The 24,940-nt window shown below is 42.3% G+C and overlaps 26 non-coding genes across 26 annotated transcripts; all 26 read left to right on the top strand.

Moving 5' to 3' along the window:
• The first annotated feature begins 356 nt into the window (after window positions 1-356).
• Window positions 357-439, top strand: trnal-aag (transfer RNA leucine (anticodon AAG)). Its single transcript has one exon. It is a non-coding gene; the product is annotated as a tRNA-Leu (tRNA).
• Window positions 440-952: 513 nt separating this feature from the next.
• Window positions 953-1,024, top strand: trnaq-cug (transfer RNA glutamine (anticodon CUG)). The gene has a single exon. It is a non-coding gene; the product is annotated as a tRNA-Gln (tRNA).
• Window positions 1,025-2,027: 1,003 nt separating this feature from the next.
• trnal-caa (transfer RNA leucine (anticodon CAA)) lies at window positions 2,028-2,110 on the top strand. Its single transcript has one exon. It is a non-coding gene; the product is annotated as a tRNA-Leu (tRNA).
• A 341-nt stretch (window positions 2,111-2,451) lies between these two features.
• On the top strand, window positions 2,452-2,523 carry trnaq-uug (transfer RNA glutamine (anticodon UUG)). The gene has a single exon. It is a non-coding gene; the product is annotated as a tRNA-Gln (tRNA).
• Window positions 2,524-5,233: 2,710 nt separating this feature from the next.
• Window positions 5,234-5,316, top strand: trnal-caa (transfer RNA leucine (anticodon CAA)). Its single transcript has one exon. It is a non-coding gene; the product is annotated as a tRNA-Leu (tRNA).
• Window positions 5,317-5,657: 341 nt separating this feature from the next.
• On the top strand, window positions 5,658-5,729 carry trnaq-uug (transfer RNA glutamine (anticodon UUG)). Its single transcript has one exon. It is a non-coding gene; the product is annotated as a tRNA-Gln (tRNA).
• Window positions 5,730-6,845: 1,116 nt separating this feature from the next.
• Window positions 6,846-6,928, top strand: trnal-caa (transfer RNA leucine (anticodon CAA)). Its single transcript has one exon. It is a non-coding gene; the product is annotated as a tRNA-Leu (tRNA).
• Window positions 6,929-7,269: 341 nt separating this feature from the next.
• trnaq-uug (transfer RNA glutamine (anticodon UUG)) lies at window positions 7,270-7,341 on the top strand. The gene has a single exon. It is a non-coding gene; the product is annotated as a tRNA-Gln (tRNA).
• A 1,116-nt stretch (window positions 7,342-8,457) lies between these two features.
• On the top strand, window positions 8,458-8,540 carry trnal-cag (transfer RNA leucine (anticodon CAG)). The gene has a single exon. It is a non-coding gene; the product is annotated as a tRNA-Leu (tRNA).
• Window positions 8,541-8,881: 341 nt separating this feature from the next.
• trnaq-uug (transfer RNA glutamine (anticodon UUG)) lies at window positions 8,882-8,953 on the top strand. Its single transcript has one exon. It is a non-coding gene; the product is annotated as a tRNA-Gln (tRNA).
• Window positions 8,954-10,069: 1,116 nt separating this feature from the next.
• Window positions 10,070-10,152, top strand: trnal-cag (transfer RNA leucine (anticodon CAG)). The gene has a single exon. It is a non-coding gene; the product is annotated as a tRNA-Leu (tRNA).
• A 341-nt stretch (window positions 10,153-10,493) lies between these two features.
• trnaq-uug (transfer RNA glutamine (anticodon UUG)) lies at window positions 10,494-10,565 on the top strand. Its single transcript has one exon. It is a non-coding gene; the product is annotated as a tRNA-Gln (tRNA).
• Window positions 10,566-11,684: 1,119 nt separating this feature from the next.
• On the top strand, window positions 11,685-11,767 carry trnal-cag (transfer RNA leucine (anticodon CAG)). Its single transcript has one exon. It is a non-coding gene; the product is annotated as a tRNA-Leu (tRNA).
• A 341-nt stretch (window positions 11,768-12,108) lies between these two features.
• Window positions 12,109-12,180, top strand: trnaq-uug (transfer RNA glutamine (anticodon UUG)). The gene has a single exon. It is a non-coding gene; the product is annotated as a tRNA-Gln (tRNA).
• Window positions 12,181-13,297: 1,117 nt separating this feature from the next.
• On the top strand, window positions 13,298-13,380 carry trnal-cag (transfer RNA leucine (anticodon CAG)). The gene has a single exon. It is a non-coding gene; the product is annotated as a tRNA-Leu (tRNA).
• A 341-nt stretch (window positions 13,381-13,721) lies between these two features.
• trnaq-uug (transfer RNA glutamine (anticodon UUG)) lies at window positions 13,722-13,793 on the top strand. The gene has a single exon. It is a non-coding gene; the product is annotated as a tRNA-Gln (tRNA).
• Window positions 13,794-14,923: 1,130 nt separating this feature from the next.
• trnal-cag (transfer RNA leucine (anticodon CAG)) lies at window positions 14,924-15,006 on the top strand. Its single transcript has one exon. It is a non-coding gene; the product is annotated as a tRNA-Leu (tRNA).
• Window positions 15,007-15,347: 341 nt separating this feature from the next.
• On the top strand, window positions 15,348-15,419 carry trnaq-uug (transfer RNA glutamine (anticodon UUG)). The gene has a single exon. It is a non-coding gene; the product is annotated as a tRNA-Gln (tRNA).
• Window positions 15,420-16,535: 1,116 nt separating this feature from the next.
• On the top strand, window positions 16,536-16,618 carry trnal-cag (transfer RNA leucine (anticodon CAG)). Its single transcript has one exon. It is a non-coding gene; the product is annotated as a tRNA-Leu (tRNA).
• A 341-nt stretch (window positions 16,619-16,959) lies between these two features.
• trnaq-uug (transfer RNA glutamine (anticodon UUG)) lies at window positions 16,960-17,031 on the top strand. The gene has a single exon. It is a non-coding gene; the product is annotated as a tRNA-Gln (tRNA).
• Window positions 17,032-18,140: 1,109 nt separating this feature from the next.
• Window positions 18,141-18,223, top strand: trnal-cag (transfer RNA leucine (anticodon CAG)). Its single transcript has one exon. It is a non-coding gene; the product is annotated as a tRNA-Leu (tRNA).
• A 942-nt stretch (window positions 18,224-19,165) lies between these two features.
• On the top strand, window positions 19,166-19,237 carry trnaq-cug (transfer RNA glutamine (anticodon CUG)). The gene has a single exon. It is a non-coding gene; the product is annotated as a tRNA-Gln (tRNA).
• Window positions 19,238-20,187: 950 nt separating this feature from the next.
• trnal-aag (transfer RNA leucine (anticodon AAG)) lies at window positions 20,188-20,270 on the top strand. Its single transcript has one exon. It is a non-coding gene; the product is annotated as a tRNA-Leu (tRNA).
• A 513-nt stretch (window positions 20,271-20,783) lies between these two features.
• On the top strand, window positions 20,784-20,855 carry trnaq-cug (transfer RNA glutamine (anticodon CUG)). The gene has a single exon. It is a non-coding gene; the product is annotated as a tRNA-Gln (tRNA).
• Window positions 20,856-23,302: 2,447 nt separating this feature from the next.
• Window positions 23,303-23,385, top strand: trnal-aag (transfer RNA leucine (anticodon AAG)). Its single transcript has one exon. It is a non-coding gene; the product is annotated as a tRNA-Leu (tRNA).
• Window positions 23,386-23,726: 341 nt separating this feature from the next.
• On the top strand, window positions 23,727-23,798 carry trnaq-uug (transfer RNA glutamine (anticodon UUG)). Its single transcript has one exon. It is a non-coding gene; the product is annotated as a tRNA-Gln (tRNA).
• Window positions 23,799-24,940: the final 1,142 nt, after the last annotated feature.

Raw genomic sequence — 24,940 nt, 5'->3', positions numbered from 1 at the left:
ACCAAATGCCGTGGTTCAATTAATATAATGCAATATTTGGATACTGGTTACCTTTTCTGGAGTTTGCTGAAAAACTGAATGTATATGTTAAAGCTCTATGAATTGATGTCTTGCCAGTAAAGGGCAGAAGAACACCAATACCAGCTGACAGGTGTGTAGTGTCTTAATCAACAAGCTCTTTTTTGCCTGAGACATACCATACTTCACGCATCCATCACTGATGGCCAGGGTAGCAATAAACCGATAAAGAGATAGGCTGATGACGAGTTTGCACATTTGATTTACAATAATTACGCCTAATCTAAATGCTGTCTTTGCGCATTTTTTTTGGAGTACCAAACCAAGCCTGTTCTGTTGTCAGGATGGCCGAGCGGTCTAAGGCGCTGCGTTAAGGTCGCAGTCTCTCCTGGAGGCGTGGGTTCGAATCCCACTTCTGACAAATGTTGTTTTTTAAGGACAACAGCTGACACTTGGAAAACACATTGGATTCATTCTTCCACATTCGTCAGAGGTGGGGAACCACCTAAGGTGTGTTCAGTCAGACAGAAAGTGCAGGAGCAGTGGGTAAAGCACGGATAGCTGACAAGCAAGCAGGGCTGTGGAGCTCAAGGAGCATGGCTTTGGCACCCCTCTAGTTACGTATCAAAGGTAGTCTTTCATCTATGCCCTATAATCACTAATGAGAGTCTATTTGAGACTGACTCTATTGGCCAAATCCATAGATTTTCATGTTATACAAGTTACAGTGCATCTGGATAGATGCAATGAACATCACACACTGAGATAAAAGTGACACAGTGCTTAGATGTACCCGAACCGCCTCGTATTGACATTTTTTTAGTTTGCTACATGATCAGCAAAATCTTCAAGTTGTCAAGTTGGAGACAATAACGAAATGAATCAAATTGTGTGGAAGAACCTGTTCAACAACATAAAGCTAGCAATGTGGAAAGGTTCCATGGTGTAATGGTGAGCACTCTGGACTCTGAATCCAGCGATCCGAGTTCAAATCTCGGTGGGACCTACTGTTGGCAGGTTGTAGCTTTTCTCGATGCAATGATTGACTCGGTTACTCCACCAACTGGGAGATTCACAGTGGGATTGTCATGGAGCTCATCTTGTTCCAGAAACAGAATACTATGTGCACTAAACACTCATGACAAGTCTAAAAAAACTGAAACCGGCACAGAAATGAGGCCAAGCCTGCACGATGGTTTAAAATAAACACACTCTTAGCTAAGTATCCTTGCTGATCTCTGTCACATAATGCTAAAAACACATTTTGGGCATGAAGTGCGATGCCAGACACAATCCCCAATTCCTCTTTTATAACCCTACCCTAGTTTTCAAGTGCTTCCTTATTTTTGTCATAAGGGTTAGTATTTGAAATATATTAAAACTAGTGTCTGTGTAACACTGTTCACTTTTCCTGTGCACACTTGCTTCATTTGGCAGCATCTGGAGATTCCCTGGTGTATAGGTAAGCACTCTGGACTATGAATCCAGCAATCTGAGTTCAAATCACGATGGGACCTGTTATAGTGTAGAATGAATAAAACCAGCTGGACCTTTAAGCTGGCTTGCTGTTCTCAGGTTTTAATGTGCAATAAATGCAGGCAACTTTGGCAACAGTTCTTTCTCTTATGCTCCATTCAATGACTTTAGTACTCTACCAAATGCCGTGGTTCAATTAATATAATGCAGTATTTGGATACTGGTTACCTTTTCTGGAGTTTGCTGAAAAACTGAATGTATATGTTAAAGCTCTATGAATTGATGTCTTGCCAGTAAAGGGCAGAAGAACACCAATACCAGCTGACAGGTGTGTAGTGTCTTAATCAACAAGCTCTTTTTTGCCTGAGACATACCATACTTCACGCATCCATCACTGATGGCCAGGGTAGCAATGAACTGATAAAGAGATAGGCTGATGACGAGTTTGCACATTTGATTCACAATAATTACGCATAATCTAAACGCTGTCTTTTCGTATTTCTTTGGAGTACCAAACAACCCCCCCTTCTGTTGTCAGGATGGCCGAGCGGTCAAAGGCGCTGCGTTCAAGTCGCAGTCTCTCCTTGAGGCATGGGTTCGAATCCCACTTCTGACAAATGTTGGATTTTAGGGACAACAGCTGACACTTGGAAAACACATTCTCCCACATTAGTCAAAGGTGGGGAACCACCTATTCTCCAATGCTGCTTACCTGGATGAATTCATAGACTTTGATGTTATACAAGTTACAGTTCATCTGGATAGATGCAATGAACATCACACACAGAGATAAGAGTGACACAGTACTTAGATGTACCCAATCTTCCTTGTATTGACAATTTTATAGTTTGCTACATGATCACCCAATCTCCAAGTTGTCAATATGCACACAATAATGAAATGAATCAAATCGTCTGGAAGAAACTGTTCAACAACATTAAGCTAGCAATGTGGAAAGGTTCCATGGTGTAATGGTGAGCACTCTGGACTTTGAATCCAGTGATCCGAGTTCAAATCTCGGTGGAACCTACCGCTGGCTAGTTGTAGGTTTTTTTGCCCCAGTGAGTGACTCAGTTACTCCACCAACTGGGAGACACACAGTGGCATTGTCAACGAGCTCATCTTGTTCCAGAGACATAGAGTACTTTGTGCAATCAACACTCATGGCAAGTGTTTAAAGAACTAATACAGGGAGAGAGATGAGGCAAAGGTTGCACAATGGTTTACGATAGACACACTCTTAAGTAAATATCCTTGCGGATCTCATTCAGATAATGGTAAAAACACATTTTGGGCATGAATTGCGATCCCAGACACAATCCCAAATTCCTAATTTATAACCCTACCCCTCATTTTCAAGTGCTTCCCTATTTTTGTGTTTCACCCCAAACAGAGTCATAAGGTCTAGTAGTTGAATTATCTCCCTGTGAAATGCAATAAGCCTTGAAACCCCTGTCAAGCATCTGAGTGTTCAGGACTGCTCAGTAAAACCACAGACTGTTAAAACTGTTGTCTGTGTAACACTGTTCACATTTCCAGTGCACACATTCTTCATTTGGCAGCATCTGGAGATTCCCTGGTGTATAGCTAAGCACTCCGGACTGTGAATCCAGCGATCTGAGTTCAAATCACGGTCGGACCTGTTATAGTGTAGAACGAATAAAACCAGCTCATCCTTTGAGCTGTGTTGCTAGTCTCAGGATTTAATGTGCAATAAATGCAGGCAACTTTGGCAACAGTTCTTTCTGTTGTGCTCCATTCAATGACTCTAGTACTCTACGAAATGACGTGGTTCAATTAATGTAATGCAATAATTGGATACTGATTACTCTAAGAACTCTTTTTCTGGAGTTTGCTGAAAAAATGAATGCATATGTTAAAGCTCCATGAATTGATGTCTTCCCAGCAAAGGGCAGAAGAACACCAATACCAGCTGACAGATGTGTAGTGGCTTAATCAACAAGCTCTTTTTTCCCTGAGACATCCCATACTTCACGCATCAATCACTGATGGCCAGGGTAGCAATGAACTGATAAAGAGATAGGCTGATGACGAGTTTGCACATTTGATTCACAATAATTACGCATAATCTAAACGCTGTCTTTTCGGATTTCTTTGGAGTACCAAAAAACCCCACCTTCTGTTGTCACGAGCGGTCTAAGGCGCTGCGTTCAGGTCGCAGTCTCTCCTGGAGGCGTGGGTTCGAATCCCACTTCTGACAAATGTTGGATTTTAGGGACAACAGCTGACACTTGCAAAACACATTCTCCCACATTAGTCAAAGGTGGGGAGCCACCTATTCTCCAATGCTGCTTACCTGGATGAATTCATAGACTTTGATGTTATACAAGTTACAGTTCATCTGGATAGATGCAATGAACATCACACACAGAGATAAGAGTGACACAGTGCTTAGATGTACCCAAACTTCCTTGTATTGGCAATTTTATAGTTTGCTACATGATCACCCAATCTCCAAGTTGTCAATAATGAAATTAATCAAATCGTCTGGAAGAAACTGTTCAACAAAAGAAGCCTAACAAAGTGAAATGGTTCCATGGTGTAATGGTGAGCACTCTGGACTTTGAAGCCAGTGATCCGAGGTCAAATCTCGGTGGAACCTACCGCTGGCTAGTTGTAGGTTTTTTTGCCCCAATGAGTGACTCAGTTACTCCACCAACTGGGAGACACACAGTGGCATTGTCAACGAGCTCATCTTGTTCCAAAGACATAGAGTACTTTGTGCAATCAACACTCATGGCAAGTGTTTAAAGAACTAATACAGGGAGAGAGATGAGGCAAAGGTTGCACAATGGTTTACGATAGACACACTCTTAAGTAAATATCCTTGCGATTCTCATTCAGATAATGCTAAAAACACATTTTGGGCATGAAGTGCGATCCCAGACACAATCCCAAATTCCTAATTTATAACCCTACCCCTCGTTTTCAAGTGCTTCCTTATTTTTGTGTTTCACCCCAAACAGAGTCATAAGGTCTAGTAGTGTAAATATCTCCCTGTGAAATGCAATAAGCCTTGAAACCCCTGTCAAGCATCTGAGTGTTCAGGACTGTTCAGTAAAACCACAGACTGTTAAAACTGTTGTCTGTGTAACAATGTTCACATTTCCAGTGCACACATTCTTCATTTGGCAGCATCTGGAGATTCCCTGGTGTATAGGTAAGCACTCTGGACTGTGAATCCAGCGATCTGAGTTCAAACCACGGTGGGACCTGTTATAGTGTAGAACGAATAAAACCAGCTCGTCCTTTGAGCTGTGTTGCTGGTCTCAGGATTTAATGTGCAATAAATGCAGGCAACTTTGGCAACAGTTCTTTCTGTTGTTTTCCATTCAATGACTCTAGTACTCTACCAAATGATGTGGTTCAATTAATGTAATGCAATAATTGGATACTGGTTACTCTAAGAACTCTTTTTCTGGAGTTTGCTGAAAAAATGAATGCATATGTTAAAGCTCCATGAATTGATGTCTTCCCAGCAAAGGGCAGAAGAACACCAATACCAGCTGACAGATATGTAGTGGCTTAATCAACAAGCTCTTTTTTGCCTGAGACATCCCATACTTCACTCATCAATCACTGATGGCCAGGGTAGCAATAAACTGATAAAGAGATAGGCTGATGACGAGTTTGCACATTTGATTCACAATAATTACGCATAATCTAAACGCTGTCTTTTCGTATTTCTTTGGATTACCAAACAACCCCCCCTTCTGTTGTCAGGATGGCCGAGCGGTCAAAGGCGCTGCGTTCAAGTCGCAGTCTCTCCTGGAGGCGTGGGTTCGAATCCCACTTCTGACAAATGTTGGATTTTAGGGACAACAGCTGACACTTGGAAAACACATTCTCCCACATTAGTCAAAGGTGGGGAACCACCTATTCTCCAATGCTGCTTACCTGGATGAATTCATAGACTTTGATGTTATACAAGTTACAGTTCATCTGGATAGATGCAATGAACATCACACACAGAGATAAGAGTGACACAGTGCTTAGATGTACCCACACTTCCTTGTATTGACAATTTTATAGTTTGCTACATGATCACCCAATCTCCAAGTTGTCAATATGCACACAATGCTGAAATGAATCAAATCGTCTGGAAGAAACTGCTCAACAAAAGTAGCCTAACAATGTGAAATGGTTCCATGGTGTAATGGTGAGCACTCTGGACTTTGAATCCAGTGATCCGAGTTCAAATCTCGGTGGAACCTACCGCTGGCTAGTTGTAGGTTTTTTTGCCCCAATGAGTGACTCAGTTACTCCACCAACTGGGAGACACACAGTGGCATTGTCAACGAGCTCATCTTGTTCCAGAGACATAGAGTACTTTGTGCAATCAACACTCATGGCAAGTGTTTAAAGAACTAATACAGGGAGAGAGATGAGGCAAAGGTTGCACAATGGTTTACGATAGACACACTCTTAAGTAAATATCCTTGCGATTCTCATTCAGATAATGCTAAAAACACATTTTGGGCATGAAGTGCGATCCCAGACACAATCCCAAATTCCTAATTTATAACCCTACCCCTCGTTTTCAAGTGCTTCCCTATTTTTGTGTTTCACCCCAAACAGAGTCATAAGGTCTAGTAGTGTAAATATCTCCCTGTGAAATGCAATAAGCCTTGAAACCCCTGTCAAGCATCTGAGTGTTCAGGACTGTTCAGTAAAACCACAGACTGTTAAAACTGTTGTCTGTGTAACAATGTTCACATTTCCAGTGCACACATTCTTCATTTGGCAGCATCTGGAGATTCCCTGGTGTATAGGTAAGCACTCTGGACTGTGAATCCAGCGATCTGAGTTCAAACCACGGTGGGACCTGTTATAGTGTAGAACGAATAAAACCAGCTCGTCCTTTGAGCTGTGTTGCTGGTCTCAGGATTTAATGTGCAATAAATGCAGGCAACTTTGGCAACAGTTCTTTCTGTTGTGCTCCATTCAATGACTCTAGTACTCTACCAAATGATGTGGTTCAATTAATGTAATGCAATAATTGGATACTGGTTACTCTAAGAACTCTTTTTCTGGAGTTTGCTGAAAAAATGAATGCATATGTTAAAGCTCCATGAATTGATGTCTTCCCAGCAAAGGGCAGAAGAACACCAATACCAGCTGACAGATATGTAGTGGCTTAATCAACAAGCTCTTTTTTGCCTGAGACATCCCATACTTCACTCATCAATCACTGATGGCCAGGGTAGCAATAAACTGATAAAGAGATAGGCTGATGACGAGTTTGCACATTTGATTCACAATAATTACGCATAATCTAAACGCTGTCTTTTCGTATTTCTTTGGATTACCAAACAACCCCCCCTTCTGTTGTCAGGATGGCCGAGCGGTCAAAGGCGCTGCGTTCAAGTCGCAGTCTCTCCTGGAGGCGTGGGTTCGAATCCCACTTCTGACAAATGTTGGATTTTAGGGACAACAGCTGACACTTGGAAAACACATTCTCCCACATTAGTCAAAGGTGGGGAACCACCTATTCTCCAATGCTGCTTACCTGGATGAATTCATAGACTTTGATGTTATACAAGTTACAGTTCATCTGGATAGATGCAATGAACATCACACACAGAGATAAGAGTGACACAGTGCTTAGATGTACCCACACTTCCTTGTATTGACAATTTTATAGTTTGCTACATGATCACCCAATCTCCAAGTTGTCAATATGCACACAATGCTGAAATGAATCAAATCGTCTGGAAGAAACTGCTCAACAAAAGTAGCCTAACAATGTGAAATGGTTCCATGGTGTAATGGTGAGCACTCTGGACTTTGAATCCAGTGATCCGAGTTCAAATCTCGGTGGAACCTACCGCTGGCTAGTTGTAGGTTTTTTTGCCCCAATGAGTGACTCAGTTACTCCACCAACTGGGAGACACACAGTGGCATTGTCAACGAGCTCATCTTGTTCCAGAGACATAGAGTACTTTGTGCAATCAACACTCATGGCAAGTGTTTAAAGAACTAATACAGGGAGAGAGATGAGGCAAAGGTTGCACAATGGTTTACGATAGACACACTCTTAAGTAAATATCCTTGCGGATCTCATTCAGATAATGCTAAAAACACATTTTGGGCATGAAGTGCGATCCCAGACACAATCCCAAATTCCTAATTTATAACCCTACCCCTCGTTTTCAAGTGCTTCCTTATTTTTGTGTTTCACCCCAAACAGAGTCATAAGGGCTAGTAGTTGAAATATCTCCCTGTGAAATGCAATAAGCCTTGAAAACCCTGTCAAGCATCAGAGTGTTCAGGACTGCTCAGTAAAACCACAGACTGTTACAACTGTTGTCTGTGTAACACTGTTCACATTTCCAGTGCGCATATTCTTCATTTGGCAGCATCTGGAGATTCCCTGGTGTATAGGTAAGCACTCTGGACTGTGAATCCAGCAATCTGAGTTCAAATTACGGTGGGACCTGTTATAGTGTAGGACGAATAAAACCAGCTCGTCCTTTGAGCTGTGTTGCTGGTCTCAGGATTTAATGTGCAATAAATGCAGGCAACTTTGGCAACAGTTCTTTCTGTTGTGCTCCATTCAATGACTCTAGTACTCTACCAAATGACGTGGTTCAATTAATGTAATGCAATAATTGGATAGTGGTTACTCTAAGAACTCTTTTTCTGGAGTTTGCTGAAAAAATGAATGCATATGTTAAAGCTCCATAAATTGATGTCTTCCCAGCAAAGGGCAAAAGAACACCAATTCCAGCTGATAGATGTGTAGTGGCTTAATCAACAAGCTCTTTTTTGCCTGAGACATCCCATACTTCACGCATCAATCACTGATGGCCAGGGTAGCAATGAACTGATAAAGAGATAGGCTGATGACGAGTTTGCACATTTGATTCACAATAATTACGCATAATCTAAACGCTGTCTTTTCGGATTTCTTTGGAGTACCAAACAACCCCCACTTCTGTTGTCAGGATGGCCGAGCGGTCTAAGGCGCTGCGTTCAGGTCGCAGTCTCTTCTGGAGGCGTGGGTTCGAACCCCACTTCTGACAAATGTTGGATTTTAGGGACAACAGCTGACACTTGGAAAACACATTCTCCCACATTAGTCAAAGTTGGGGAACCACCTATTCTCCAATGCTGATTACCTGGATGAATTCATAGACTTTGATGTTATACAATTTACAGTTCATCTGGATAGATGCAATGAACATCACACACAGAGGTAAGAGTGACACAGTGCTTAGATGTACCCAAACTTCCTTGTATTGACAATTTTATAGTTTGCTACATGATCACCCAATCTCCAAGTTGTCAATATGCACACAATAATGAAATTAATCAAATCGTCTGGAAGAAACTGTTCAACAAAAGTAGCTTAAGAATGTGAAATGGTTCCATGGTGTAATGGGGAGCACTCTGGACTTTGAATCCAGTGATCTGAGTTCAAATCTCGGTGGAACCTACCGCTGGCTAGTTGTAGGTTTTTTTGCCCCAATGAGTGACTCAGTTACTCCACCAACTGGGAGACACACAGTGGCATTGTCAACGAGCTCATCTTGTTCCAGAGACATAGAGTACTTTGTGCAATCAACACTCATGGCAAGTGTTTAAAGAACTAATACAGGGAGAGAGATGAGGCAAAGGTTGCACAATGGTTTACGATAGACACACTCTTAAGTAAATATCCTTGCGGATCTCATTCAGATAATGCTAAAAACACATTTTGGGCATGAAGTGCGATCCCAGACACAATCCCAAATTCCTAATTTATAACCCTACCCCTCGTTTTCAAGTGCTTCCCTATTTTTGTGTTTCACCCCAAACAGAGTCATAAGGTCTAGTAGTTGAAATATCTCCCTGTGAAATGCAATAAGCCTTGAAACCCCTGTCAAGCATCAGAGTGTTCAGGACTGCTTAGTAAAACCACAGACTGTTAAAACTGTTGTCTGTGTAACACTGTTCACATTTCCAGTGCACACATTCTTCATTTGGCAGCATCTGGAGATGCCCTGGTGTATAGGTAAGCACTCTGGACTGTGAATCCAGCGATCTGAGTTCAAATCACGGTGGGACCTGTTATAGTTTGGAACGAATAAAACCAGCTTGTCCTTTGAGCTGTGTTGCTGGTCTTAGGATTTAATGTGCAATAAATGCAGGCAACTTTGGCAACAGTTCTATCTGTTGTGCTCCATTCAATGACTCTAGTACTCTATCAAATTACGGGGTTCAATTAATGTAATGCAATAATTGGATACTGGTTACTCTAAGAACTCTTTTTCTGGAGTTTGCTGAAAAAATGAATGCATATGTTAAAGCTCCATGAATTGATGTCTTCCCAGCAAAGGGCAAAAGAACACCAATACCAGCTGATAGATGTGTAGTGGCTTAATCAACAAGCTCTTTTTTGCCTGAGACATCCCATACTTCACGCATCAATCACTGATGGCCAGGGTAGCAATAAACTGATAAAGAGATAGGCTGATGACGAGTTTGCACATTTGATTCACAATAATTACGCATAATCTAAACGCTGTCTTTTCGGATTTCTTTGGAGTACCAAACAACCCCCACTTCTGTTGTCAGGATGGCCGAGCGGTCTAAGGCGCTGCGTTCAGGTCGCAGTCTCTCCTGGAGGCGTGGGTTCGAACCCCACTTCTGACAAATGTTGGATTTTAGGGACAACAGCTGACACTTGGAAAACACATTCTCCCACATTAGTCAAAGGTGGGGAACCACCTATTCTCCAATGCTGCTTACCTGGAGGAATTCATAGACTTTGATGTTATACAAATTACAGTTCATCTGGATAGATGCAATGAAAATCACACACAGAGGTAAGAGTGACACAGTGCTTAGATGTACCCAAACTTCCTTGTATTGACAACTTTATAGTTTGCTACATGATCACCCAATCTCCAAGTTGTCAATATGCACACAATAATGAAATGAATCAAATCGTCTGGAAGAAACTGTTCAACAAAAGTAGCCTAACAATGTGAAATGGTTCCATGGTGTAATGGTGAGCACTCTGGACTTTGAATCCGGTGATCCGAGTTCAAATCTCGGTGGAACCTACCGCTGGCTAGTTGTAGGTTTTTTTGCCCCAATGAGTGACTCAGTTACTCCACCAACTGGGAGACACACAGTGGCATTGTCAACGAGCTCATCTTGTTCCAGAGACATAGAGTACTTTGTGCAATCAACACTCATGGCAAGTGTTTAAAGAACTAATACAGGGAGAGAGATGAGGCAAAGGTTGCACAATGGTTTACGATAGACACACTCTTAAGTAAATATCCTTGCGGATCTCATTCAGATAATGCTAAAAACACATTTTGGGCATGAAGTGCGATCCCAGACACAATCCCAAATTCCTAATTTATAACCCTACCCCTCGTTTTCAAGTGCTTCCCTATTTTTGTGTTTCACACCAAACAGAGTCATAAGGTCTAGTAGTTGAAATATCTCCCTGTGAAATGCAATAAGCCTTGAAACCCCAGTCAAGCATCAGAGTGTTCAGGACTGCTCAGTAAAACCACAGACTGTTAAAACTGTTGTCTGTGTAACACTGTTCACATTTCCAGTGCACACATTCTTCATTTGGCAGCATCTGGAGATTCCCTGGTGTATAGGTAAGCACTCTGGACTGTGAATCCAGCGATCTGAGTTCAAATCACGGTGGGACCTGTTATAGTGTAGAACGAATAAAACCAGCTCGTCCTTTGAGCTGTGTTGCTGGTCTCAGGATTTAATGTGCAATAAATGCAGGCAACTTTGGCAACAGTTCTTTCTGTTGTGCTCCATTCAATGACTCTTGTATTCTATCAAATTACGGGGTTCAATTAATGTAATGCAATAATTGGATACTGGTTACTCTAAGAACTCTTTTTCTGGAGTTTGCTGAAAAAATTAATGCATATGTTAAAGCTCCATGAATTGATGTCTTCCCAGCAAAGGGCAGAAGAACACCAATACCAGCTGACAGATGTGTATTGGCTTACTCAACAAGCTCTTTTTTGCCTGAGACATCCCATACTTCACGCATCAATCACTGATGGCCAGGGTCGCAATGAACGGATAAAGAGCTAGGCTGATGACGAGTTTGCACATTTGATTCACAATAATTACGCATAATCTAAACGCTGTCTTTTCGGATTTCTTTGGAGTACCAAACAACCCCCCCCCCTTCTGTTGTCAGGATGGCCGAGCGGTCTAAGGCGCTGCGTTCAGGTCGCAGTCTCTCCTGGAGGCGTGGGTTCGAACCCCACTTCTGACAAATGTTGGATTTTAGGGACAACAGCTGACACTTGGAAAACACATTCTCCCACATTAGTCAAAGGTGGGGAACCACCTATTCTCCAATGCTGCTTACCTGGAGGAATTCATAGACTTTGATGTTATACAAATTACAGTTCATCTGGATAGATGCAATGAACATCACACACAGAGGTAAGAGTGACACAGTGCTTAGATGTACCCAAACTTCCTTGTATTGACAACTTTATAGTTTGCTACATGATCACCCAATCTCCAAGTTGTCAATATGCACACAATAATGAAATGAATCAAATCGTCTGGAAGAAACTGTTCAACAAAAGTAGCCTAACAATGTGAAATGGTTCCATGGTGTAATGGTGAGCACTCTGGACTTTGAATCCGGTGATCCGAGTTCAAATCTCGGTGGAACCTACCGCTGGCTAGTTGTAGGTTTTTTTGCCCCAATGAGTGACTCAGTTACTCCACCAACTGGGAGACACACAGTGGCATTGTCAACGAGCTCATCTTGTTCCAGAGACATAGAGTACTTTGTGCAATCAACACTCATGGCAAGTGTTTAAAGAACTAATACAGGGAGAGAGATGAGGCAAAGGTTGCACAATGGTTTACGATAGACACACTCTTAAGTAAATATCCTTGCGGATCTCATTCAGATAATGCTAAAAACACATTTTGGGCATGAAGTGCGATCCCAGACACAATCCCAAATTCCTAATTTATAACCCTACCCCTCGTTTTCAAGTGCTTCCCTATTTTTGTGTTTCACCCCAAACAGAGTCATAAGGGCTAGTAGTTGAAATATCTCCCTGTGAAATGCAATAAGCCTTGAAACCCCTGTCAAGCATCAGAGTGTTCAGGACTGCTCAGTAAAACCACAGACTGTTACAACTGTTGTCTGTGTAACACTGTTCACATTTCCAGTGTGCATATTCTTCATTTGGCAGCATCTGGAGATTCCCTGGTGTATAGGTAAGCACTCTGGACTGTGAATCCAGCAATCTGAGTTCAAATTACGGTGGGACCTGTTATAGTGTAGGACGAATAAAACCAGCTCGTCCTTTGAGCTGTGTTGCTGGTCTCAGGATTTAATGTGCAATAAATGCAGGCAACTTTGGCAACAGTTCTTTCTGTTGTGCTCCATTCAATGACTCTAGTACTCTATCAAATTACGGGGTTCAATTAATGGAATGCAATAATTTGATACTGGTTACTCTAAGAACTCTTTTTCTGGAGTTTGCTGAAAAAATGAATGCATATGTTAAAGCTCCATGAATTGATGTCTTCCCAGCAAAGGGCAGAAGAACACCAATACCAGCTGACAGATGTGTAGTGGCTTACTCAACAAGCTCTTTTTTGCCTGAGACATCCCATACTTCACGCATCAATCACTGATGACCAGGGTCGCAATGAACTGATAAAGAGATAGGCTGATGACGAGTTTGCACATTTGATTCACAATAATTACGCATAATCTAAACGCTGTCTTTTCGGATTTCTTTGGAGTACCAAACAACCCCCGCCTTCTGTTGTCAGGATGGCCGAGCGGTCTAAGGCGCTGCGTTCAGGTCGCAGTCTCTCCTGGAGGCGTGAGTTCAAATCCCACTTCTGACAAATGTTGGATTTTAGGGACAACAGCTGACACTTGGAAAACACATTCTCCCACATTAGTCAAAGGTGGGGAACCACCTATTCTCCAATGCTGCTTATCTGGATGAATTCATAGACTTTGATGTTATACAAGTTACAGTTCATCTGGATAGATGCAATGAACATCACACACAGAGGTAAGAGTGACACAGTGCTTAGATGTACCCAAATTTCCTTGTATTGACAACTTTATAGTTTGCTACATGATCACCTAATCTCCAAGTTGTCAATATGCACACAATAATGAAATGAATCAAATCGTCTGGAAGAAACTGTTCAACAAAAGTAGCCTAACAATGTGAAATGGTTCCATGTTGTAATGGGGAGCACTCTGGACTTTGAATCCAGTGATCCGAGTTCAAATCTCGGTGGAACCTTCCGCTGGCTAGTTGTAGGTTTTTTTGCCCCAATGAGTGACTCAGTTACTCCACCAACTGGGAGACACACAGTGGCATTGTCAACGAGCTCATCTTGTTCCAGAGACATAGAGTACTTTGTGCAATCAACACTCATGGCAAGTGTTTAAAGAACTAATACAGGGAGAGAGATGAGGGAGAGAGATGAGGCAAAGGTTGCACAATGGTTTACGATAGACACACTCTTAAGTAAATATCCTTGCGGATCTCATTCAGATAATGCTAAAAACACATTTTGGGCATGAAGTGCGATCCCAGACACAATCCCAAATTCCTCATTTATAACCCTACCCCTCGTTTTCAAGTGCTTCCCTATTTTTGTGTTTCACACCAAACAGAGTCATAAGGTCTAGTAGTTGAAATATCTCCCTGTGAAATGCAATAAGCCTTGAAACCCCAGTCAAGCATCAGAGTGTTCAGGACTGCTCAGTAAAACCACAGACTGTTAAAACTGTTGTCTGTGTAACACTGTTCACATTTCCAGTGCACACATTCTTCATTTGGCAGCATCTGGAGATTCCCTGGTGTATAGGTAAGCACTCTGGACTGTGAATCCAGCGATCTGAGTTCAAATCACGGTGGGACCTGTTATAGTGTAGAACGAATAAAACCAGCTCGTCCTTTGAGCTGTGTTGCTGGTCTCAGGATTTAATGTGCAATAAATGCAGGCAACTTTGGCAACAGTTCTTTCTGTTGTGCTCCATTCAATGACTCTTGTATTCTATCAAATTACGGGGTTCAATTAATGTAATGCAATAATTGGATACTGGTTACTCTAAGAACTCTTTTTCTGGAGTTTGCTGAAAAAATTAATGCATATGTTAAAGCTCCATGAATTGATGTCTTCCCAGCAAAGGGCAGAAGAACACCAATACCAGCTGACAGATGTGTATTGGCTTACTCAACAAGCTCTTTTTTGCCTGAGACATCCCATACTTCACGCATCAATCACTGATGGCCAGGGTCGCAATGAACGGATAAAGAGATAGGCTGATGACGAGTTTGCACATTTGATTCACAATAATTACGCATAATCTAAACGCTGTCTTTTCGGATTTCTTTTGAGTACCAAACAACCCCCCCCTTCTGTTGTCAGGATGGCCGAGCGGTCTAAGGCGTTGCGTTCAGGTCGCAGTCTCTCCTGGAGGCGTGGGTTCGAACCCCACTTCTGACAAATGTTGGATTTTAGGGACAACAGCTGACACTTGGAAAACACATTCTCCCACATTAGTCAAAGGTGGGGAACCACCTATTCTCCAATGCTGATTACCTGGATGAATTCATAGACTTTGATGTTATACAATTTACAGTTCATCTGGATAGATGCAATGAACATCACACACAGAGGTAAGAGTGACACAGTGCTTAGATGTACCCAAACTTCCTTGTATTGACAATTTTATAGTTTGCTACATGATCACCCAATCTCCAAGTTGTCAATATGCACACAATAATGAAATTAATCAAATCGTCTGGAAGAAACTGTTCAACAAAAGTAGCTTAACAATGTGAAATGGTTCCATGGTGTAATGGGGAGCACTCTGGACTTTGAATCCAGTGATCTGAGTTCAAATCTCGGTGGAACCTACCACTGGCTAGTTGTAGGTTTTTTTGCCCCAATGAGTGACTCAGTTACTCCACCAACTGGGAGACACACAGTGGCATTGTCAACGAGCTCATCTTGTTCCAGAGACATAGAGTACTTTGTGCAATCAACACTCATGGCAAGTGTTTAAAGAACTAATACAGGGAGAGAGATGAGGCAAAGGTTGCACAATGGTTTACGATAGACACACTCTTAAGTAAATATCCTTGCGGATCTCATTCAGATAATGCTAAAAACACATTTTGGGCATGAAGTGCGATCCCAGACACAATCCCAAATTCCTAATTTATAACCCTACCCCTCGTTTTCAAGTGCTTCCCTATTTTTGTGTTTCACCCCAAACAGAGTCATAAGGTCTAGTAGTTGAAATATCTCCCTGTGAAATGCAATAAGCCTTGAAACCCCTGTCAAGCATCAGAGTGTTCAGGACTGCTTAGTAAAACCACAGACTGTTAAAACTGTTGTCTGTGTAACACTGTTCACATTTCCAGTGCACACATTCTTCATTTGGCAGCATCTGGAGATGCCCTGGTGTATAGGTAAGCACTCTGGACTGTGAATCCAGCGATCTGAGTTCAAATCACGGTGGGACCTGTTATAGTTTGGAACGAATAAAACCAGCTTGTCCTTTGAGCTGTGTTGCTGGTCTTAGGATTTAATGTGCAATAAATGCAGGCAACTTTGGCAACAGTTCTATCTGTTGTGCTCCATTCAATGACTCTAGTACTCTATCAAATTACGGGGTTCAATTAATGTAATGCAATAATTGGATACTGGTTACTCTAAGAACTCTTTTTCTGGAGTTTGCTGAAAAAATGAATGCATATGTTAAAGCTCCATGAATTGATGTCTTCCCAGCAAAGGGCAAAAGAACACCAATACCAGCTGATAGATGTGTAGTGGCTTAATCAACAAGCTCTTTTTTGCCTGAGACATCCCATACTTCACGCATCAATCACTGATGGCCAGGGTAGCAATAAACTGATAAAGAGATAGGCTGATGACGAGTTTGCACATTTGATTCACAATAATTACGCATAATCTAAACGCTGTCTTTTCGGATTTCTTTGGAGTACCAAACAACCCCCACTTCTGTTGTCAGGATGGCCGAGCGGTCTAAGGCGCTGCGTTCAGGTCGCAGTCTCTCCTGGAGGCGTGGGTTCGAACCCCACTTCTGACAAATGTTGGATTTTAGGGACAACAGCTGACACTTGGAAAACACATTCTCCCACATTAGTCAAAGGTGGGGAACCACCTATTCTCCAATGCTGCTTACCTGGAGGAATTCATAGACTTTGATGTTATACAAATTACAGTTCATCTGGATAGATGCAATGAACATCACACACAGAGGTAAGAGTGACACAGTGCTTAGATGTACCCAAACTTCCTTGTATTGACAACTTTATAGTTTGCTACATGATCACCCAATCTCCAAGTTGTCAATATGCACACAATAATGAAATGAATCAAATCGTCTGGAAGAAACTGTTCAACAAAAGTAGCCTAACAATGTGAAATGGTTCCATGGTGTAATGGTGAGCACTCTGGACTTTGAATCCGGTGATCCGAGTTCAAATCTCAGTGGAACCTACCGCTGGCTAGTTGTAGGTTTTTTTGCCCCAATGAGTGACTCAGTTACTCCACCAACTGGGAGACACACAGTGGCATTGTCAACGAGCTCATCTTGTTCCAGAGACATAGAGTACTTTGTGCAATCAACACTCATGGCAAGTGTTTAAAGAACTAATACAGGGAGAGAGATGAGGCAAAGGTTGCACAATGGTTTACGATAGACACACTCTTAAGTAAATATTATCTCATTCAGATAATGCTAAAAACACATTTTGGGCATGAAGTGCGATCCCAGACACAATCCCAAATTCCTAATTTATAACCCTACCCCTCGTTTTCAAGTGCTTCCCTATTTTTGTGTTTCACCCCAAACAGAGTCATAAGGGCTAGTAGTTGAAATATCTCCCTGTGAAATGCAATAAGCCTTGAAACCCCTGTCAAGCATCAGAGTGTTCAGGACTGCTCAGTAAAACCACAGACTGTTACAACTGTTGTCTGTGTAACACTGTTCACATTTCCAGTGTGCATATTCTTCATTTGGCAGCATCTGGAGATTCCCTGGTGTATAGGTAAGCACTCTGGACTGTGAATCCAGCAATCTGAGTTCAAATTACGGTGGGACCTGTTATAGTGTAGGACGAATAAAACCAGCTCGTCCTTTGAGCTGTGTTGCTGGTCTCAGGATTTAATGTGCAATAAATGCAGGCAACTTTGGCAACAGTTCTTTCTGTTGTGCTCCATTCAATGACTCTAGTACTCTATCAAATTAAGGGGTTCAATTAATGTAATGCGATAATTGGATACTGGTTACTCTAAGAACTCTTTTTCTGGAGTTTGCTGAAAAAATGAATGCATATGTTAAAGCTCCATGAATTGATGTCTTCCCAGCAAAGGGCAAAAGAACACCAATACCAGCTGATAGATGTGTAGTGGCTTAATCAACAAGCTCTTTTTTGCCTGAGACATCCCATACTTCACGCATCAATCACTGATGGCCAGGGTAGCAATGAACTGATAAAGAGATAGGCTGATGACGAGTTTGCACATTTGATTCACAATAATTACGCATAATCTAAACGCTGTCTTTTCGGATTTCTTTGGAGTACCAAACAACCCCCCCTTCTGTTGTCAGGATGGCCGAGCGGTCTAAGGCGCTGCGTTCAGGTTGCAGTCTCTCCTGGAGGCGTGGGTTCGAATCCCACTTCTGACAAATGTTGGATATTAGGGACCACAGCTGACACTTGGAAAACACATTGGATCCATTTTTCCACATTCGTCAGAGGTGGGGAACCACTTTTTCTCCAAGACTGCTTACCTGGATAAGGTGTGTTCAATCAGACAGAAAGTGCAGGAGCAGTGGGTAAAGCATGGATAGCTGACAAGCAAGCAGGGCTGTGGAGCTCAAGGATCATGGCTTTGGCACCCCTCTAGTTACGTATCAAAGGTAGTCTTTCATCTATGCCCTATAATCACTAATGAGAGTCCATTTGAGACTGACTCTATTGGCCAAATCCATAGATTTTGATGTTATACAAGTTACAGTGCATCTGGATAGATGCAATGAACATCACACACTGAGATAAAAGTGACACAGTGCTTAGATGTACCCAAACCGCGTTGTACCGCGTTGGACAACAGCTGACACTTGGAAAACACATTGGATCCATTCTTCCACATTCGTCAGAGGTAGGGAACCACCTATTCTCCAAGACTGCTTACCTGGATAAGGTGTGTTCAATCAGACAGAAAGTGCAGGAGCAGTGGGTAAAGCACGGATAGCTGACAAGCAAGCAGGGCTGTGGAGCTCAAGGAGCATGGCTTTGGCACTCCACTAGTTACGTATCAAAGGTAGTCTTTCATCTATGCCCTATAATCACTAATGAGAGTCCATTTGAGACTGACTCTATTGGCCAAATCCATAGATTTTGATGTTATACAAGTTACATTGCATCTGGATAGATGCAATGAACATCACACACTGAGATAAAAGTGACACAGTGCTTAGATGTACCCAAACCGCCTCGTATTGACATTTTTTTAGTTTGCTACATGATCAGCCAAATCTCCAAGTTGTCAAGTTGGAGACAATAATGAAATGAATCAAATTGTGTGGAAGAACCTGTTCAACAACATTGAGCTAGTAATGTGGGAAGGTTCCATGGTGTAATGGTGAGCACTCTGGACTCTGAATCCAGCGATCCGAGTTCAAATCTCGGTGGGACCTACTGTTGGCAGGTTGTAGCTTTTCTCGATGCAATGAATGACTCGGTTACTCCACCAACTGGGAGACTCACAGTGGCATTGTCATGGAGCTCATCTTGTTCCAGAAACAGAATACTATGTGCACTAAACACTCATGAAAATTCCAAAAAAACTTAATAACATAATAATCCTTGCTGATCTCTGTCACATAATGCTAAAAACACATTTTGGGCATGAAGTGCGATCCCAGACACAATCCCCAATTCCTCTTTTATAACCCTACCCTAGTTTTCAAGTGCTTCCTTATTTTTGTCATAAGGGTTAGTATTTTAAATATATTAAAAATAGTGTCTGTGTAACACTGTTCACTTTTCCTGTGCACACTTGCTTCATTTGGCAGCATCTGGAGATTCCCTGGTGTATAGGTAAGCACTCTGGACTATGAATCCAGCAATCTGAGTTCAAATCACCATGGGACCTGTTATACTGTAGAATAAATAAAACCAGCTGGACCTTTAAGCTGGCTTGCTGTTCTCAGGTTTTAATGTGCAATAAATGCAGGCAACTTTGGCAACAGTTCTTTCTCTTATGCTCCATTCAATGACTTTAGTACTCTACCAAATGCCGTGGTTCAATTAATATAATGCAGTATTTGGATACTGGTTACCTTTTCTGGAGTTTGCTGAAAAACTGAATGTATATGTTAAAGCTCTATGAATTGATGTCTTGCCAGTAAAGGGCAGAAGAACACCAATACCAGCTGACAGGTGTGTAGTGTCTTAATCAACAAGCTCTTTTTTGCCTGAGACATACCATACTTCACGCATCCATCACTGATGGCCAGGGTAGCAATAAACCGATAAAGAGATAGGCTGATGACGAGTTTGCACATTTGATTTACAATAATTACGCCTAATCTAAATGCTGTCTTTGCGCATTTTTTTTGGAGTACCAAACCAAGCCTGTTCTGTTGTCAGGATGGCCGAGCGGTCTAAGGCGCTGCGTTAAGGTCGCAGTCTCTCCTGGAGGCGTGGGTTCGAATCCCACTTCTGACAAATGTTGTTTTTTAAGGACAACAGCTGACACTTGGAAAACACATTGGATCCATTCTTCCACATTCGTCAGAGGTGGGGAACCACCTAAGGTGTGTTCAATCAGACAGAAAGTGCAGGAGCAGTGGGTAAAGCACGGATAGCTGACAAGCAAGCAGGGCTGTGGAGCTCAAGGAGCATGGCTTTGGCACCCCTCTAGTTACGTATCAAAGGTAGTCTTTCATCTATGCCCTATAATCACTAATGAGAGTCTATTTGAGACTGACTCTATTGGCCAAATCCATAGATTTTCATGTTATACAAGTTACAGTGCATCTGGATAGATGCAATGAACATCACACACTGAGATAAAAGTGACACAGTGCTTAGATGTACCCAAACTGCCTCGTATTGACATTTTTTTAGTTTGCTACATGATCAGCCAAATCTCCAAGTTGTCAAGTTGGAGACAATAATGAAATGAATCAAATTGTGTGGAAGAACCTGTTCAACAACATAAAGCCAGCAATGTGGAAAGGTTCCATGGTGTAATGGTGAGCACTCTGGACTCTGAATCCAGCGATCCGAGTTCAAGTCTCGGTGGGACCTACTGTTGGCAGGTTGTAGCTTTTCTCGATGCAATGATTGACTCGGTTACTCCACCAACTGGGAGACTCACAGTGGCATTGTCATGGAGCTCATCTTGTTCCAGAAACAGAATACTATGTGCACTAAACACTCATGACAAGTCTAAAAAAACTGAAACCGGCACAGAAATGAGGCCAAGCCTGCACGATGGTTTAAAATAAACACACTCTTAGCTAAGTATCCTTGCTGATCTCTGTCACATAATGCTAAAAACACATTTTGGGCATTCCATTCAAGTTTGGGCATGAAGTGCGATCCCAGACACAATCCCCAATTCCTCTTTTATAACCCTACCCTAGTTTTCAAGTGCTTCCTTATTTTTGTCATAAGGGTTAGTATTTGAAATATATTAAAAATAGTGTCTGTGTAACACTGTTCACTTTTCCAGTGCACACTTGCTTCATTTGGCAGCATCTGGAGATTCCCTGGTGTATAGGTAAGCACTCTGGACTATGAATCCAGCAATCTGAGTTCAAATCACGATGGGACCTGTTATACTGTAGAATAAATAAAACCAGCTGGACCTTTAAGCTGGCTTGCTGTTCTCAGGTTTTAATGTGCAATAAATGCAGGCAACTTTGGCAACAGTTCTTTCTCTTATGCTCCATTCAATGACTTTAGTACTCTACCAAATGAAGTGGTTCAATTAATATAATGCAATATTTGGATACTGGTTACCTTTTCTGGAGTTTGCTGAAAAACTGAATGTATATGTTAAAGCTCTATGAATTGATGTCTTGCCAGTAAAGGGCAGAAGAACACCAATACCAGCTGACAGGTGTGTAGTGTCTTAATCAACAAGCTCTTTTTTGCCTGAGACATACCATACTTCACGCATCCATCACTGATGGCCAGGGTAGCAAGTCAAGTCAAGTCAAGTCAAGTGGCTTTTATTGTCATTTCTACTATACACAGTGGTACACAGTACACAGTAGAAACGAGATAACGTTTCTCCAAGAACCAAGGTGCTACAAACAACACAAGCTATAATAAAGTGCATCGAGTGCAACCAAGTGCAAACAGTGCAGACGAAAAAACAGTACAGACGGACAGTGTAGACAGACAACACAAGTAACACAGGACAGGACACAATACACAAGACCCAAGACAGTGCCGACCAGTAAACCTACTGTATACTATTTTACAGTACAGTACAGTTCAGTTAAGTGTGCTAGGGGGGTTAAAAAAAAGAGCAGCATGTAAACGGTATAGTGCATTTAAATGTCCAGCATGTAAAAAAAGTGCAATTGCATTGGAATGTGCAAAAAAAAAACAGCAGGTAAACAGTGTAGTGCAGTAAATGTAGAATAATAAAAGTAAATAAATAATAAATAAGTGGTGGTGGAATGAGATGAGTAGTGAGTGATGAGAATGTGCTGAGTTCGGTTTGCAGTGTGTTTAAGTTCTATTTCAGTTCTGTGTGTTGAGGAGCCTGATGGCTTGTGGGAAAAAACTGTTGCATAGTCTGGATGTGGTGGCCCGAATGCTTCGGAACCTCTTTCCTGATGGCAGGAGTGTGAAGAGTGTGTGTGATGGGTGTGTGGGGTCGTCCACAATGCTGTTGGCTTTGCGGATGCAGCGTGTGGTGTAAATGTGCATGATAGAGGGCAGAGAGACTCCGATGATCTTCTCAGCTGTCCTCACTATCCTCTGTAGGGTCTTGCGATCCGCGACGGTGCAGTTCCCAAACCAGGCAGTGATGCAGCTGCTCAGGATGCTCTCAATGGTCCCTCTGTAGAACATGGTCAGGATGGGGGGAGGGAGATGGGCTTTCCTCAGCCTTCTCAGGAAGTAGAGACGCTGCTGGGCCTTCTTGGTGATGGAGCTGGTGTTGACTGACCAGGTGAGGTTGTCCGCCAGATGAACACCAAGGAATTTGGTGCTCTTGACTATCTCCACTGAGGATCCATCGATGATCAATGGAGAATGGTCACCCTGTGCTCTCCTGAAGTCCACAACCATCTCTTTAGTTTTGTCAACGTTCAGAGACAGGTTGTTTGCTCCACACCAGGCTGTTAATCGTTGCACGTTGCACCTCCTCTCTGTAGGCTGACTCGTCGTTCTTGCTGATTAGACCCACCACGGTCGTGTCATCAGCAAACTTGACTATGTGGTTTGAGCTGTGCATTGCTACACAGTCGTGCGTCAGCAGAGTGAACAGCAGAGGGCTGAGCACAAAGCCCTGAGGGGCTCCAGTGCTCAGTGTGGTGGTGCTGGAGATGTTGTTCCCGATCCGGACTGACTGGGGTCTCCCAGTCAGGAAGTCCAGAATCCAGTTGCAACTTCAATAAACTGATAAAGAGATAGGCTGATGACGAGTTTGCACTTTTGATTTACAATAATTACGCCTAATCTAAATGCTGTCTTTGCGCATTTTTTTTGGAGTACCAAACCAAGCCTGTTCTGTTGTCAGGATGGCCGAGCGGTCTAAGGCGCTGCGTTAAGGTCGCAGTCTCTCCTGGAGGCGTGGGTTGGAATCCCACTTCTGACAAATGTTGTTTTTTAAGGACAACAGCTGACACTTGGAAAACACATTCTCCCACATTAGTCAAAGGTGGGGAACCACCTATTCTCCAATGCTGCTTACCTGGATGAATTCATAGACTTTGATGTTATACAAGTTACAGTTCATCTGGATAGATGCAATGAACATCACACACAGAGATAAGAGTGACACAGTGCTTAGATGTACCCAATCTTCCTTGTATTGACAATTTTATAGTTTGCTACATGATCACCCAATCTCCAAGTTGTCAATATGCACACAATAATGAAATGAATCAAATCGTCTGGAAGAAACTGTTCAACAAAAGTAGCCTAACAATGTGAAATGGTTCCATGGTGTAATGGTGAGCACTCTGGACTTTGAATCCAGTGATCCGAGTTCAAATCTCTGTGGAACCTACCGCTGGCTAGTTGTAGGTTTTTTTGCCCCAGTGAGTGACTCAGTTACTCCACCAACTGGGAGACACACAGTGGCATTGTCAACGAGCTCATCTTGTTCCAGAGACATAGAGTACTTTGTGCAATCAACACTCATGGCAAGTGTTTAAAGAACTACTACAGGGAGAGAGATGAGGCAAAGGTTGCACAATGGTTTACGATAGACACACTCTTAAGTAAATATCCTTGCGGATCTCATTCAGATAATGGTAAAAACACATTTTGGGCATGAATTGCGATCCCAGACACAATCCCAAATTCCTAATTTATAACCCTACCCCTCATTTTCAAGTGCTTCCCTATTTTTGTGTTTCACCCCAAACAGAGTCATAAGGTCTAGTAGTTGAATTATCTCCCTGTGAAATGCAATAAGCCTTGAAACCCCTGTCAAGCATCTGAGTGTTCAGGACTGCTCAGTAAAACCACAGACTGTTAAAACTGTTGTCTGTGTAACACTGTTCACATTTCCAGTGCACACATTCTTCATTTGGCAGCATCTGGAGATTCCCTGGTGTATAGGTAAGCACTCTGGACTGTGAATCCAGCGATCTGAGTTCAAATCACGGTCGGACCTGTTATAGTGTAGAACGAATAAAACCAGCTCATCCTTTGAGCTGTGTTGCTGGTCTCAGGATTTAATGTGCAATAAATGCAGGCAACTTTGGCAACAGTTCTTTCTGTTGTGCTCCATTCAATGACTCTAGTACTCTACCAAATGACGTGGTTCAATTAATGTAATGCAATAATTGGATACTGGTTACTCTAAGAACTCTTTTTCTGGAGTTTGCTGAAAAAATGAATGCATATGTTAAAGCTCCATGAATTGATGTCTTCCCAGCAAAGGGCAGAAGAACACCAATACCAGCTGACAGATGTGTAGTGGCTTAATCAACAAGCTCTTTTTTCCCTGAGACATCCCATACTTCACGCATCAATCACTGATGGCCAGGGTAGCAATGAACTGATAAAGAGATAGGCTGATGACGAGTTTGCACATTTGATTCACAATAATTACGCATAATCTAAACGCTGTCTTTTCGGATTTCTTTGGAGTACCAAACAACCCCCACTTCCGTTGTCAGGATGGCCGAGCGGTCTAAGGC

This window comes from Channa argus, unplaced genomic scaffold (genome assembly GCF_033026475.1).
Source record: "Channa argus isolate prfri unplaced genomic scaffold, Channa argus male v1.0 Contig078, whole genome shotgun sequence".
Classification (NCBI taxonomy): Eukaryota; Metazoa; Chordata; class Actinopteri; order Anabantiformes; family Channidae; genus Channa; species Channa argus.
This window is presented reverse-complemented; position numbering and strand designations above follow the sequence as displayed.